The sequence below is a fragment of the Aegilops tauschii genome, chromosome 6, assembly GCF_002575655.3.
Source record: "Aegilops tauschii subsp. strangulata cultivar AL8/78 chromosome 6, Aet v6.0, whole genome shotgun sequence".
Taxonomy (NCBI): Eukaryota; Viridiplantae; Streptophyta; class Magnoliopsida; order Poales; family Poaceae; genus Aegilops; species Aegilops tauschii.
In genome coordinates, this window is record NC_053040.3 from 259,372,084 (window position 1) to 259,387,328 (window position 15,245).

General features: G+C 43.6%; 1 long non-coding RNA gene across 2 annotated transcripts; it reads right to left on the minus strand.

Annotated features, from left to right (window-relative positions):
- Window positions 1–247: 247 nt before the first annotated feature.
- Window positions 248–11,545, minus strand: LOC109758163 (uncharacterized). 2 transcript variants are annotated; one of them, XR_012187704.1, is made up of 7 exons: window positions 10,949–11,545; window positions 10,696–10,807; window positions 4,532–4,778; window positions 3,925–4,026; window positions 2,970–3,072; window positions 1,190–1,222; window positions 248–863 (listed from the first exon to the last, which is right to left on the minus strand). It is a non-coding gene; the product is annotated as an uncharacterized lncRNA (long non-coding RNA). The 2 variants fall into 2 exon arrangements; XR_012187705.1 differs by having other exon boundaries at window positions 4,532–10,148.
- Window positions 11,546–15,245: the final 3,700 nt, after the last annotated feature.

The window sequence follows — 15,245 nt, forward strand, 5'->3', positions numbered from 1 at the left end:
GGGTTCTTTTTTGTTCTAACTTACCACGTTTATAAATTTGAATGTTTCAAAATTGGCCAAGAATTTGAACTATTCACCAATATCACAGACGAGCGAGAGAAGTAACAGGTGTACTTACTGGTTAGTAATACATGAACGCCTAGGTAGTTATACATGACCTCAGAACATAAACTTCATTGAGCACTTGAAACACATAACATACAAGAATGAGGTGCGAAGCTGCGAATGCTGATGGATCAACACTTCAGATTTTGCAAGCACTTGACAGTTCAATGTCAAAAGAACATCCACACATCCACGAACTTTATAGAGGACACACTTAAGTTCAACTGGTAGAAATACAAGTTGTGTAGCCCTCGTCAGCAACACAAAAATCTGTAGAAAAATGTACCCATTCTCATGGGCATATCAACAAGTATGTTCAGAGCAAAATGTCTTCTGCCCTTCTCCATAGAGAAACCACTCGAGTTCCTCTTCTTTTCCTCCTTGATGAGCCACTTAGACTTGAATTCGTACTGGCTGTCCACATCCAACAGCTTCCATGAGACGAAGTTGTGGTCGAGAGGCCACAGGCTTGGGCGTTTCCTCAGCAACTCGTGCACCGTCCTGGGATGCGTTTGAGGTGAGACGCCCGCAAGACCACACACAGACAACGCCGAAACGCCAAGCATGGCCGCGACCACGCACACACGAACACAAGACACACATATGCGCTGTGAGCGACTCAATGAAGACGTGCATCTACATGGTCACATGGATGCGCGTGGAAGGTGCAGCCCACAGTCCGCGGTGGTCAGTTCGAAGGCGGGGAATCAACAAGGTCGCGACAGGAAATCAGCACGGCGGTGGCAACATATTCAGACCTGTCAATTGTTAAGACGAATATGAGAGTTCAGAGCCAACTTCTTGTTTAGTATCAACATATTCAGAGTGAACTTAGATGCCCACATTATAGCATGAGTTCATGGCAGAAAAAGGTGATACTCAAGATATTGAACTAAACTAAAATTATATATTGAACTTAACTAAAATAAGAATTAAACAGAAAATTATATATTGTGGAGTAACACACACAAACCGAACCGTGATCAAGAGTGTGACGATCCATGAACCTGCCCCGATGATGTTTTTGAACTTCATATTTCAGCAAGAAATATATTGAATAAAAATCTACGAGAAAGAAACTTACAACAAATTTTGTTGAAGCGCCACCTGAGAACTCCTATAGGTCATACAGAAGATAAACAAAAGATGAGTTTAGTGTGGTGGAGCTGGTGCATTACAGCGACCTCGCCAGAGATGCAACACCCCAACACGCGAGCACCTCACATATATATGGGAACAGTGTTAGACTGCTATATTGAACTCACATATTGTATTTTCAACATAGAACTACTCATTTTTTATTTTTTTGAACTTCTATATTGAACTCTTTTTAGAGGTATGCCCGTGAGCTTCCCAACTTTTCTATTTTTGAATGAATCAATGGGGGTGTACCTTTTCTTCCTATTTTGTTTTTACCATGAACTTGCCAGGTTTTGGAGTTCGAACTTACTATGTGATTTTTTTCGAACTTTTCCAAGTTTTTATTTAAATTCGTAGAGATCAGCAAATTGTTTTCTTATATAGGTCTCAATGAAACGCCTTTTAACTTTCTTTTTGTACATCTTTTCTGGTTTCTGGTCTTAATCTTATTTCCCAACAATTTGTTTTTTGAACTGGTGTAAATTCATGTTGAGATAATTAGATTTATGCCCCTAGTTGTGTCCCACTCGTCCGTTTTACCCCTAATTCCCAAAAGTCACTGGTTCTGTCCAAGTCACTTTGCTCCTATTATGCTTTTGCCCTTTGACCGTTTGACCATCAGTTTGAAAACTTCATAACTAATTCATACTAAATCAGAAAAATGCAAATAAGATACCAAAATGTTTTAAAAAACATCACCTATGTGTCAGTGTCATTTGCATTCATGAAAAAAGTGTTGGAAAGTGCCCATCCGAGTTTTAGCTCTTATGCTACCACCATGAATAGTAAAATCTAAAAAAGTTCAAAAAAATTTAAAAAAATTGGTGGCAAAGAATGGCAAATGTTTTAAGTGCCTGCCAAGTTTCATCAGGGAATAACATTCGTGGGTGCCGTGACAAAAAAAACAATCAGCACTCCAAAATAGATTTTTTTTTGCCACGACTTCCATGAATGTCGTTCCCTAATGAAACTTGGCAAGCACTTAGAACATTTGTTGTTCTTCGCCACCATATTTTTTGTAATTTTTTTGAATTTTTTTAGGGTTCACTATTCATGGTGGTATCAAAAGAGCTAAAACTCGGATGTGCACTTTCCAACACTTTTTTCATGAATGCAAATGACATTGACATATAGGCGATGTTTTTCTGAACATTTTGGTATCTTATTTGCATTTTTCTGATTCAGTATGAATTAGTTATGAAGTTTTCAAACTGACGGTCAAACGGTCAAAGGGCAAAAGCATAAGAGGAGCAAAGTGACTTGAACAGAACCGGTGACTTTTGGGAATTAGGGGTAAAACCATTTATGTTTGACCTTACTAGCTCTTGGTCAGAATAACTCAAGAACGAGATGGAACTAGAGAAATATGACAGGTCAAATATGGCAAAAAAGTGCAAATCAAACTGTTTGTCGGATGGGCAAATGTACAAGTTCACATAAAAAGAACAAGTTCATGTACAGTAATATAGAAGTACACAAAGATACCTAAATATAATTTATGTACTTTGAAATAGTTTGTTTTACTTCCAAAATACTTCATTTGTTTTGAAATATGAACTTCTATATTTATTTCCTTAGAACTTATAACAGAGTATGCAGCACAATTATGCTTCATATTTGAACTTCTATATTTATTTCCTTAGAATTATGCTGCATGCTCACACAACATCAGACCCAATTTCTGAACTTGCAAGACAATAGCGGTAGTGAATATTTTTTATTACCTTCTTTGTAGAGGTAGCATTAAGAACACTAGGTAATAGCTAGGAGCTAACAGGAGGTGCACCAACAGCTAGTGGCAGTAGGTCGAGGTCGTCCTGGATGCTGCTGGAAACGAGAAGCGGACGAAGGTCAAGGTCGCCCTAGTTTCAAAAATATCACACAACCAAGTACTGATCCAAATCAATCATTGTTCATATCTCCAAATCTAGTGCAAAAAATTAGAAGCTACTGTGTAAAAAATCTATGTTGATTTACTCCAAAACACAAAAAATGTGAAGAGAATATTCATCGCACACTTTTGGTCTGCACCACAATGTTCCTAGAACTGTACACGTTTCAGAACTGAAAGAAATTTATGATTATAATGATGAATTGGCCATCAAGCATGGCACGAGGAGCTCGAACGGAGAAGCTAGGAAGAGCTGGACTGGTGTGAGTCCTATACCTGGACAGGGATGCGAAAGGCGACACCGGAGGACTACGGCATCGGTGTCAACAGCGTTGCCCTACTGGATCCAGCGGGTGGCTTCTCCGGGGGCGCGAGGCATCGGGGGATGCCAAAATTAACAAAGGTAATTGCTAAGTATGTATCAAAATGGGAAGGAAGAAAAATGGAACTTATAGCTCAAAATTGATCTTGAATAGTGATGTCAACTAGTACTACAGAAAGTTCTGGTCAGTCCAGTAACTTATTAAGTGGTAAGTCGGTAAGAGGACTAGCATTCATATCTGTTGGAAAAAAATATCCAAGTTGGCATGGTTTCTGTTGAACTGAGGCTTTGTGCTGAAACTGAACCATGCTTGGAAGCCTTATGCTGAATAAAACAAAATTTGGACATATAATACATACTGAATCACAGCTTTTTGCTTCTTTTTTGTATGAATTGCTCGTATAATACACACTGAATCACTATTTATTTTATTAACAAATTGCATTATACTATTGAGAGAATGTACCTTTCAGCAGCAATGCATTGAACCTCAAAAAACTCAAGATTTGTACCTCGACACACCTTTCTTCTCCAATGTCACTACCATCGTAACATAAAATAGAGAAACCTGGAGCATCAGTGGGTTAAACACATGCAGCAACATCAAAAGAGGAACACTATATATCATACATCATTTTTATTTTTATTTCTCTTGTTCAATCATGCACCCAAAAAATTAAAACACAACAAAATATCAGTTGTTTGGCTCCCAAACCTCCTATATATTTTTTTAACTGGTGTATCATTGAACTGTTGTAATACATAGTTACATACTACATCTAGGTGATATCTCTGTACTTGCAAAGTTATTGAAGGTGAACTACGTACGGATTCATTAAACTTTCAAGCAAAATCACACGAGCATCACAAATGCTACCAGCGATGGTTCAGAATAATTGAGAACACAAGTTCAATAACATAGTCACTTCAGTAGCACACACACAAGCAAGCAAGGTTGAATTATCACACAAGTTCAGTAACATAGTCACTTCATTAGCATACAGTGGAGAACAATCTCTCCTCTGAAAATAAGAAGAATAGAAACAAGCTGCAGTTGAGATAAAGAAGCATACCAGCGAGATTGAGGACGGAGGCATGGGAGATAGATCATCCGCCGTTGCTGCTGTACACACGTTGCCAATTAAAAAGGATGAACTTCAATAGATGGAGAAGAAGGACGGCCAACGAGCCAGCAGTTGCCAGGGGAAGAAGGCCACACAAGAGGAAGAACGACCACTGAGAGCAATGGGCAGCGCCACGGCGGTGTTCATGACGGCGGAAAGCAGATGGGCCGATTGTTTAAGTGCTTCCCAAGATCCCCTGCAACAACGAAGTCATAGCACATTAGCACTCTAGAAATGCATGTAAACATGTACGTGTTCAACATATGTTCAAAATTCAACTTATACAAACTAGCTTCTACTGAATTCAGCAGCGCCAGCTTGTACTCTCCATACTACAAAAAGCTCATTATCTAGAAGAAATACATCAGTTTAAATATACTTACCATAGTAGTAAAGTGTCGTGAATATATAGAGTCCGATCTAGCAGAGACATTGTTAGCTATTTTCCCTGAACTGTCGGGCATGAAAAGTGTAGTGGCAGAACATATTTTTTTGTCTAAATTCACGAATGCCAACTTTCCTACTTGTGAACACAACTAAATAATGCTGCAAGTATGTAACAACAAGACATGAACTAGCCTCCACGCCTAAGGCCTAAGCACTCTTTTCTGGAGTTAGAAAAATGGTGTCTGATTAGCATCACTATACAACAAAAGGAAGAACAACCCATCCATCTATCACTGTACAAATAAATACAGAAACACAAAAGCTTCTACATATTTTTTAGTTTTTCGCTCGTACATAAAAAGATTGGATCATACAATAGTTTAGGACCGCATCATATGTATCAAGCGAGCTAGTAGTTCAAAATGCATCAATTGAATACCACATGCATCACGCTTGTGAAAATGAAAATTCAGAAAAAGAACATTTTCCTCAAGAATCAGAAGCACACAGTAAAATCCATCGAGTAATTCCTACAACCTTTTTATAACTCCATAAAAAGTTTGTCAGCGGCATTCCAACGAATACTTGCTGTGCATCTCTACTAACTAGAGGTAAAAGCGGCAATGGCTTAAAATATAAATCTCCAAATAAAGATACAACAAAAGGATAGAAGGAATTAGTAGACCTTGACGATACTGTACGCGACACTACGCTTTGTGAGCTTGTCGCGTCGGTGCGCAAGAATAAGTCTAACTCAGCAAAGAAAAGAGGGCGCTCTTCTAAGAAGGCGAAGGTCTCTAAACAAAAAATTGGTTCAGCATGAGAGGCATGTTTTGGAATAGCAGAGGTCTTGGTGACTTGGCTAAACACAAACACATTGCCGATTGCGTAAAGGATCATGTGTTGGACTTTGTAGCTATCACCGAGTCGGGCAAACGTGATTTTCCAACACGTACTCTCGACCACTTTTCAAGTGGTTTGGACTACGAATGGCACGTACTGCCGCCGACCGGGAGGTCCAGTGGAATATTGCTAGGTATTAACTCTACTTACTTGTAACTATTGTCCACGTCAAAGGGGGATTATCATATTAAATTCCACCTTCGAAACAAGTCCGACAACTTCCTTTGGAGTTTGGTGGCTGTATATGGCGCCGCTCAAGAGGAGTTTAAGTCTGCATTTCTAAAAGAACTTGTTAATACCTGTCGAGACAATCCTCACCCCATGTTTATTTGGGGGGATTTTAATATCCTTCGATATGAGCAGGAAAAAAACAATGACCGGTTTGACACTAGGTGGCCTTTCCTCTTTAATGTTGTTATTGACAGCCTGGATCTGAGGGAGATCACGATGTCTGGCCGTCAGTATACCTGGGCCAATAACCGATCAGTGCCAACATTTAAAAAACTTGACCGAGTGCTAGTTACCACCGACTGGGAATATAAATACCCCCTAGCATCGGTTCGGGCTCTAGAACGTATTGAGGCCTTATCGGATCACGCTCCTTTGCTAACCGATTTTGGACAACCAATCCCACGTTCTAACCGTCACCAGTTTAAATTTGAACTGGGTTGGCTCACTAGAGAGGGATTTCATGACCTTGTTAAGAAAGTGTGGGCGCGCCAACCTCATGGTAACACGCCCATTCAACGATGGAACAATCGAATTCGCGCCTTGCGCCGATTCCTTTTTGGATGGGCCAAGCATACTGCTGGCATTTACAAAAAAGAAAAACTGCGACTATCTACCTTAATCGATTCCCTTGATAAAATAGCGGAGGTCAGGCCTCTGACTGCTGTTGAGATTGAGCAAAAAAGAAATCTAAATGAGCAGATTGCCCGCCTATTACACGAGGAAGAGATTAAATGGTACCAACGTTGCAAGGCGGATTCGCTTGTGCAAGGTGATGATAATATGAAATACTTTCAAATGCTTGCCAATGGCAGACATAGAAAGAAACGCATATTCGCCCTTGACTAGGAGGAAGGCCGAATTGAGGGGGACGCACCACTTAGAACTTTCATTACCAAGTATTACAAGGAGCTTTTTGGACCTTCAGCTGAAACAAATTTTCAGCTGGATGAATCTGTTACTCATGACATCCCTCAAGTTATGGAAGCGGAAAATGAATTCCTAACCTCCCCGTTCTCTGAGGAGGAAATTCGAACCGCTGTGTTCCAAATGGAACACAACAAAGCTCCGGGCCCGGATGGCTTTCCCGCAGAGTTCTATCAATGTTTTTGGGACGTGATTAAGGCAGACTTGGTTCCGTTGTTTCACCAACTGCATACCGAAGACCTTGATATTTCTCGTTTAAACTTTGGGGAAATTATCCTATTGCCCAAGATTAAGAAGGCTAATCGTATTCAACAATATTGACCGATTTGCCTTCTGAATGTAAGTTTTAAAATCTTTACGAAGGTCGCTACTAATCGGTTGAACGGGGTGGCTGACCATGTCGTAAAGCCCACTCAAACAGCATTTATGCAAGGCCGCAACATATTAGATGGAGTGGTCGTTCTGCACGAAACTGTACATGAGTTTCACCGGAAAAAGTTGAATGGTGTCATTCTTAAAATAGATTTTGAAAAAGCCTACGATAAAGTTAAGTGTCCCTTTCTGTTGCAAACTTTGCGCATGAAGGGGTTTTCACCAAAATGGTGTCGTTGGGTAGAGAGCTTTGTTTCTGGAGGCAGTGTGGCCATAAAAGTTAATGATGACGTTGGCAACTATTTTCAGACAAGGAAGGGGCTTTGCCAAGGGGACCCCGCCTCTCCTATTTTGTTTAATATTGTGGCCGACATGCTAGCTACCCTTGTTGAGCGGGCTAAGCTGGACGGTCAAATCAGTGGTGTGATTCCACACTTGGTAGAAGATGGACTATCTATTCTACAATATGCGGATGACACTATCCTTTTCTTGGATCACGATCTAGACAAGGCAAGAAATCTCAAGTTGCTCTTATGTGCTTTTGAGGAACTTTCTGGTCTCAAAATCAATTTTCATAAGAGCGAACTCTTTTACTTTGGTGATGCTGCAGAATCAGCACCTGAGTATGCTGAGATTTTTGTATGTCAGCTCGGGCAGTTTCCGATTCAATATCTGGGTATTCCTATACACTATCGGCGTTTAACTATCGCTGAGTGGAAGTATGTGGAAGAGAGACTTGAGAAACGTCTAGCCAGTTGGAAGGCCAAACTCTTGTCTTACGGGGGACGTTTGATCTTGATCAATTCTGTCCTAAGCAACATGGTTCTATATATGTTGTCATTCTTCCACCTACCGAAAGGGGTTCTCCAGCGACTAGACTACTTTAGATCCAGATTTTTTTGGCAGTGCAATAATGAATCCAAGAAATATCGACTGGCTAGGTGGAGCGTATTATGCAGACCTAAGAGTCAATGGGGGCTGGGAATTCAAGACCTTGAGATAAAAATATTGCTCTTCTCAGCAAGTGGGTTTACAAATTACTCTCTGAGAATGGGGTATGGCAGGAAATCATTCGCAACAAGTATGTGGGATCCAATGCCATTTCTCAAGTTCATTGGAAACCCGGGGATTCGCATTTTTGGAGTGGCGTGATGAAGGCCAAGGAATTCTTTTTCCAATTCGGGACCTTCTCGGTTAGGGATGTTTCTCAGGTTCGATTCTGGGAAGACACCTGGCTAGGGAACAACCCACTAATGGTGCAATATCCGAGCTTGTACAGGATTGTCAGACATAAATTTGTCACGATCAAACAAGTTTTAGGACAACAAAACCCTGATATTTCTTTCCGTAGGGACCTTCTTGGCCCTCGCCTGGCAGCATGGAATGAATTACTCACTCGTCTGGAGGACATTCAACTGTCAGGTGAGCCGGACGTCTTTCGATGGAACTTGCATCAGAATGGCAAATTTTCTGTCAAATCCATGTATGATGCAATGGTTCATTGTGATGTTCCAGTTGATAACAGGAAATTGTGGAAGCTCAAAATTCCTCTAAGAGTGAAGATTTTCCTCTGGTTTTTACATAGAGGAGTCATTCTAACTAGAGATAATTTGGCACGACGAAACTGGCATGGTTCTAAGACATGTGTCTTTTGCCAACATGACGAGACTATTAGACACTTATTTTTCGAGTGCAAATTCGCTCGGGCAGTTTGGGCCATAGTTCAGGTAGCTTCTAATTTATACCCACCACGTATTGATAAACAATTTTCTGCACATATTCTTGTGGGAGCGGCGGCCTTATGCTGGGCATTGTTGCTTACCAGGAATGATGTGATCTTCAATAACAAATGTGTCTCATCTCCTATCCAGGTTATTCATGTTTGTACACGATGGCTCCGTACTTGGTCTATCCTGCAGAGGCCGGAGGACAGGGACCTTTTTATGATGGCGTCTACACGGCTGGAGCATTCGGCCAGGGAGGTTTTCTACCCCCATGGATGGCGGTGTGATCTACGGATAGGATCTACCGCACCTTAGCCTCGACAATTTATTTGCTTCGCTTTGTACCGAATTATTTTTATTATTCTTAGGGCACTCTCGACTTTTTGGCTGTGTGCATCTAGCTAGGCAGAGGTCGGGCTTTCTTTCGATGCGATCATATCACCTCGATATATCTATTCAATCAAAAGTCCTTTATCGAAAAAACAACCTAGTAGACGGGAAAATCAGCCGATGATGAAGCGAGCTAGCAATCAGTCATGAAGATGCTCTTTTTTGGCTCAGTAAGCTTGACAGGGGAGGAGCTGTACTTGTTGCAACATCACTACTTGAACTGGTGTGAGTACTAAACCTAGGCGGACGGGGCAGGAGGGAGACGGTCGGGTGCTTCGCAAGGAGTAGGCAAGAGGAGGGGGCATCTGGAGGACGTGCTTGGAGCGCCGCGCGCTGCCGGATGGTGGCTGGAGGAGTGTGGCAGCTGGGCAGTGCGGCGATTCGGATGCTAGCTCGTAGTCCAGCGAAGGAATAGGGTAGCCTCGTAGAGATGGTTGGAACCGAAGCCATGCTGCAGGGAGGCCGGCGGCGGCACTCGGGACAGAGAAGCCAACTGAGGTCCACGTGTGAGGTCGGAGGTTGCGGATCCCAGGCGTGCAGCAACGGGTGGAGGTCGGAGCCAGTGGATGCTCGAGCATGGGCAAATCCTTGAACTTGGCGTACACCAGTAGTAGCACTTACTGGTTCTCCGCCACCTAAAATGCAGAACACATGGAAAATAAGAATTGCACTTATCCAAAATTAGATTCTGAACTGAGTGTGTCACTTGTGTGTGATCATTCCTTGTGAATATTCCATCAAACAGGTTTGGTGTCACTTGATGCAAGAACACAAAACAAGCATACGGAAAGCTATAGTTCTTTCATTCAGCTATTTTCTGAACTGAGCAGTGCATTTCTCCCTCTCAACATCTGAAAAATTCCAATTATCTGATGGTAACTATACTTGAACTCTGAACTACTATTGTACCTATTTTTTGAACTATTTTAGTTACTGTAGTTTTTGTGGTCTAGGCCCTAAACCACAATATGTGTTTCTATTTTTTGTTTAACGAACTGTAGAATTTTTTTGAACCGAACTGCTACTGCAGTGTATAGATATCTAAGTGAATTATTTTCCATCAACTAACTGATTTCACTTTTTATGTTGAACTGCTACAAATCTATTTTTGCTAGCAACTGAAAAAGCCTACAAAGGTGTACATAGTTATAGCAAATCCTATGAGAGGCATTTTGATCATACCCATTTTGATGATTTGTTGTGTCAACATGTGGATAGGAAAACCACCACTGCATAATGAGCAATTGATCAATTTCTCCTTTTGCTCACTTCTTTGTCCCTGCCTCAAGCGAAACTAGATTTGACATTAGCTACAAACGAACATGAACATATCAAAACTAGTAGGCGAGTGCACTGAGACATTTTAGCAAACACATGGCATGCACTCAGCAAAAGCTTATGAAGTGAAGAACAGTGAAGGGGGGTGGGTAGGGACCTGGGAGCTGCGACGAGTGAACGGCCTGGGGCGGCCGGGTTGGACTGCTGGTCGCAGTGGCGGCGAACCCAACGCCATGGCCACACCGGGATGAGAGGCAACCAGAAGGAGGTAGAGGGGCGTGTCCACGGCGGAGACATTGAACGGCTTGTGGTCGCACGTTCAACTGCCTGCACGCGGTGGGGAAGAGGGCCGGACGACGCGCGCTGGGGAGGGAGGTCGTGGCGGCGACACGCTGGGGGAGGGGGTGTGGCGGCGCCGCATCGGGGAGGGTGGTCGTGGAGACGGCCCGTCGGGGAGGGTGGTCGTGGTGGCGCCGGCGTCCAGCGGGGCGGGGAGAGAGGCGGCGTCCGGCGGCATGGGAGAGGGAGGCCGCGTTCGGCGGCGCGGGGGAGGAAGGTGGCGTCCGGCGGCACAGGGGAGGGAGGCGGCATCCGGCGACGCGGGGGAGGGAGGCGTCGTCCGGTGGCGCGGGGGAGGGAGGCGGCGTCCGGCAGCGCGAGGGAGGGAGGTGGCGGCTGGCGGCATGGGGGAAGGTGGAGGCAGGCGCTCGTGATGGAGAAGGCCAGGGGGTTGAGCAGATGCAAGAGGTCCGGTGGGCTTTGGACAGACGGATCGCCTCCTCTATATAGGGCGCGAGGGTAACAGAATATTATTCTGTTACTAGTAACAGAATATTGGGCTTTGGACAGACGGATCGCCTCCTCTATATAGGGCGCGAGGGTAACAGAATATTATTCTATTACTAGTAATAGAATAGTCTAGCCCTATATATATATATATATATATATATATATATATAGAGAGAGAGAGAGAGAGAGATCCCGAAACAAAACTCAAAGACAGATCATACTAAAACTTTATTCTACTAGGATCAAAGTAAGAAACACGATTAAGGTAAAGGTGTGATGGTCATATGATACCGGGGCACCTTCCCCAAGCTTGGCAGTTGCCAAGGGGAGTGCCCATACCCATGTATTTATGTCTCTTCGGAGGTGGTGATGAGGGAGTTGTTGATGTAGTAGGCTTGTCATCCATCTTCCAAGGCATAGGCTAACCCATCATAGAAAGATGAACGAGTCTCTAGGATCCTCAAATCTGCAGCCAAACTCATCCTCTTAAATATGTATTCATACTCACAGTTTTGCTTTTGCAGGTCATAGATGTGGGCTTGGAGATGCTCAATTTTCTCGTGAAGTTTGAAGATGGCCTCCCCCATGTTCTTGCACTACAAAAAAATACACTTCCGTGATGATACGTGTTTGTCACAGTAGGTCATGTTTTCTATCATGCATGTACATCCATGACGATTTTATGACAGAATCAGGATAGTCATACCTGTGCTGTCGTAGAAGTGTTCCATGACATTACCAAAATTATCATCACGGAAGTGTCCACTTCCATGACGATAAATCGCGCGTCATAGAAGTGCTTTCGTCAAGGGTGACCGACACGTGGCATCCACCATAACAGGTCGCTGTTAAGCTATCGGGTCCGGTTTTCGATCCGATAACCCATTAACAGCCCGGACCAATGAGGATTTTCCACGTGTAAAATTGTCATTGGCCGAAGAAAACACGTGTTGGCTCACCGTTGGGACAGATGTTATCCATTCATTGGACAAGAGGCGCCTATGATAGGTCGACACATGGCACGGCCCAACAGAGGCCCCTTCCGGTGAAAAGGCCGGCCCGTTTGACTTGGTCAAAAGGTAACAGGCCGGCCCACGGAAAGCCTCTTAACGGCCTGTTCGTATATAGCCCATTTATGGCCCGCTAACTCGCGGCCCGTTACGGTCTATCGGAATTAAGCCCAGTAGCTTCATCTGGGCCGCCCAATATATGTAACTTCCGGCCCATGTATGGCCCATGATGTCTTTCGGGCCATACGAGGCCATTTGTAACTCTTGGCCCATTAACGACCCGTGGTGAATCTGGCCCGCAATGAACAGTGTATCGCTTTATACCCATTAACGACCCATTATTCCATTTGGCCGTTTCCAACCCGTGTTATCTTTCGGCCTTCCCAGGGGCCATTTATTCTTGGGCTTATTTCCAGCATTCGGTTACTTACGGCCCGTTACTGGCCTTTTCAGCTTGTGGGCCAAATTCAGCCCGTGGTTACAATCGGCCCGTTTGCGGCGCGTTAATCCGCTTGGCCGTTTTCATAGCGTCATCAAATACGGCCGATTAACGACGGCTCGTTATGGTCGGCCCATGAATGGACGATTCCAAGTCTAGCCCGTTTATGACCCATAATGCGGTTGTTATTGGCCCATGTTTGGCCGATCGATCATACGGCCCGTAGAAGGCCTATTGATGCTATGGCCCGTAGAAGGCCCATTGTTTCTACGGCCCTTAGAAGGCCCATTGTTTCTACGGCCCTTAGAAGGCCCATTGTTTCTACGGCCCATAGGAGGCCCATGGTAACTACAGTATATATGTAGCCCATGGTTATTGTGGCCTAGTTTTTAAAAATAGGTTATTGCGGCCACTAGCAAACCGCGGAAAAAGAACTGCACTGACTACAAGCAAACAAATAAATAAACAAGACAACTAGGAAATAAATAAGCAAGCAACTTACGCTAGGCTATCACGGTTATTACACATATTACATCTACTGGGCATCAAAGTTCGCCACCAGTGGAAATATAGGGTACAAAGCCGCATATCATATACACTAGTTGTCAAAGTTGGCGACCAGTGCAAATAAACGCCGCAACAAAACAAGTCCGGAACTGAAACCACTTCAGAAGAGCTCAAGAAACAATATCCTGCGTACCCATAATGCTGGCAAGATGCTTAGCAAGCTTATTAACTTTCTCTTGTTTGGCGCTTAAATCCTCCGGCGCTTACTGTTGCACCAGAAAGTATGCATCTGAATTCTGCAGGGACTTCCTCAGTCCTTCAGCTTTCTGTCGCAGCACATTTGATCAATGTCTTTCAACTTGAAGTTGAGACTCAAGAAGACGAACTGATTCAGGCAGCGAGTTCGAAGAGCTTGTGCCAGCAGTAGTGGCCAGTAACTCGAACACTACATCAAGACAGGACTTTTGGGTTCTCTCACTGTCGTCAAGATAATTTTTATCAGCTTTCTTGGAGACCAAGAGGGATGTCTCACTATCTTGAACCTTATCTGCATTACTTCCTTTACCATTGCATAACGGGGGTACTGTTCTTCAATATTTTGTCTGCATTCTAAAAGAGAAACATGCAGACACATCACATGTTTACCATGTTGTATATGAAACTCATTTTGGTAAATCAGTTCAGTAGTAAAGTGGACAGGATAACAGCATGAAACAAACGTATATCTATGTACCATGGTCACTTTATGGTCTATATCATTCTAGTTTTTGTTGCCAAATCAAGATAGAGACACAATTCAAATAATATTTGTTCAAGACAAAGAAGAATAGACTGAATATAAGTGTGGGAAACTATAGAGCAATAACAACGCTTGTAATGTGCATGACATGAGAACATAACTGTTTATTCAATTGAAACTGAAATCAACATAGAGCAAGTTACAACAGCAAACCAGTTAAAGAAACAGGTTTAAAACATACCTGTTGCGCCATTGGAGTTTCAATTCCATCCTTCAAATTTGAAAATAGTTGGTATGAGTAAATACAGTGATGCAAGAGCAAATGAGTATGAACCATAGCTACAGAACCTGACCTAAGAACAATTCTTCTTCTCCTTTAAGCGTTGAGTTGGGATTCGGAGTGGTGGTCCTCGTGCTTTGGGCACTGCAGTTCCCTTACCAACTGCTCGTGTTTGGGTGCTCTGTGGTGGAGACGGTGTTGTGTCAACTGGAACTGGGTTACTATCTGCTGGGGTTGGGGTTAGAAGGGGTGTAGCTGGTTCTCTATCCTACTGGGTAGGGGTACAATCTGCGAGATTCTGGGTTATTTTTGGCGGGGCTGGTTCTTGGGCAAGTACAACCGTGCTTCTATCTGCATCAACTGGTAGCACTATTGTCGGTGCAACAAAGCCTGGGTCTTTTGCCCAATTGTGCACAGGCACAAGATCAAGATTGAAGCACCAGCTTAAGTCAGATATTTGAAGAACCAACATGCAACCTAGAGGGACCAAGATCGAGCCTGAGGAGCAAGATATCAACAAGAGAAGGGCCTTCCTTCCCGGGCAGGCGAGCCCGGCGAGGGGCGAGACCACCACCAGAAGCAAGCAATCAAGACTCCCCGGCAGAGCCTGCCGGGGCTCGTGGGGGCAGAACCACCCCACCAACCACTCAAACGCAACTCACGTCTTCGATCAGTGCGGTATCAAGCCGC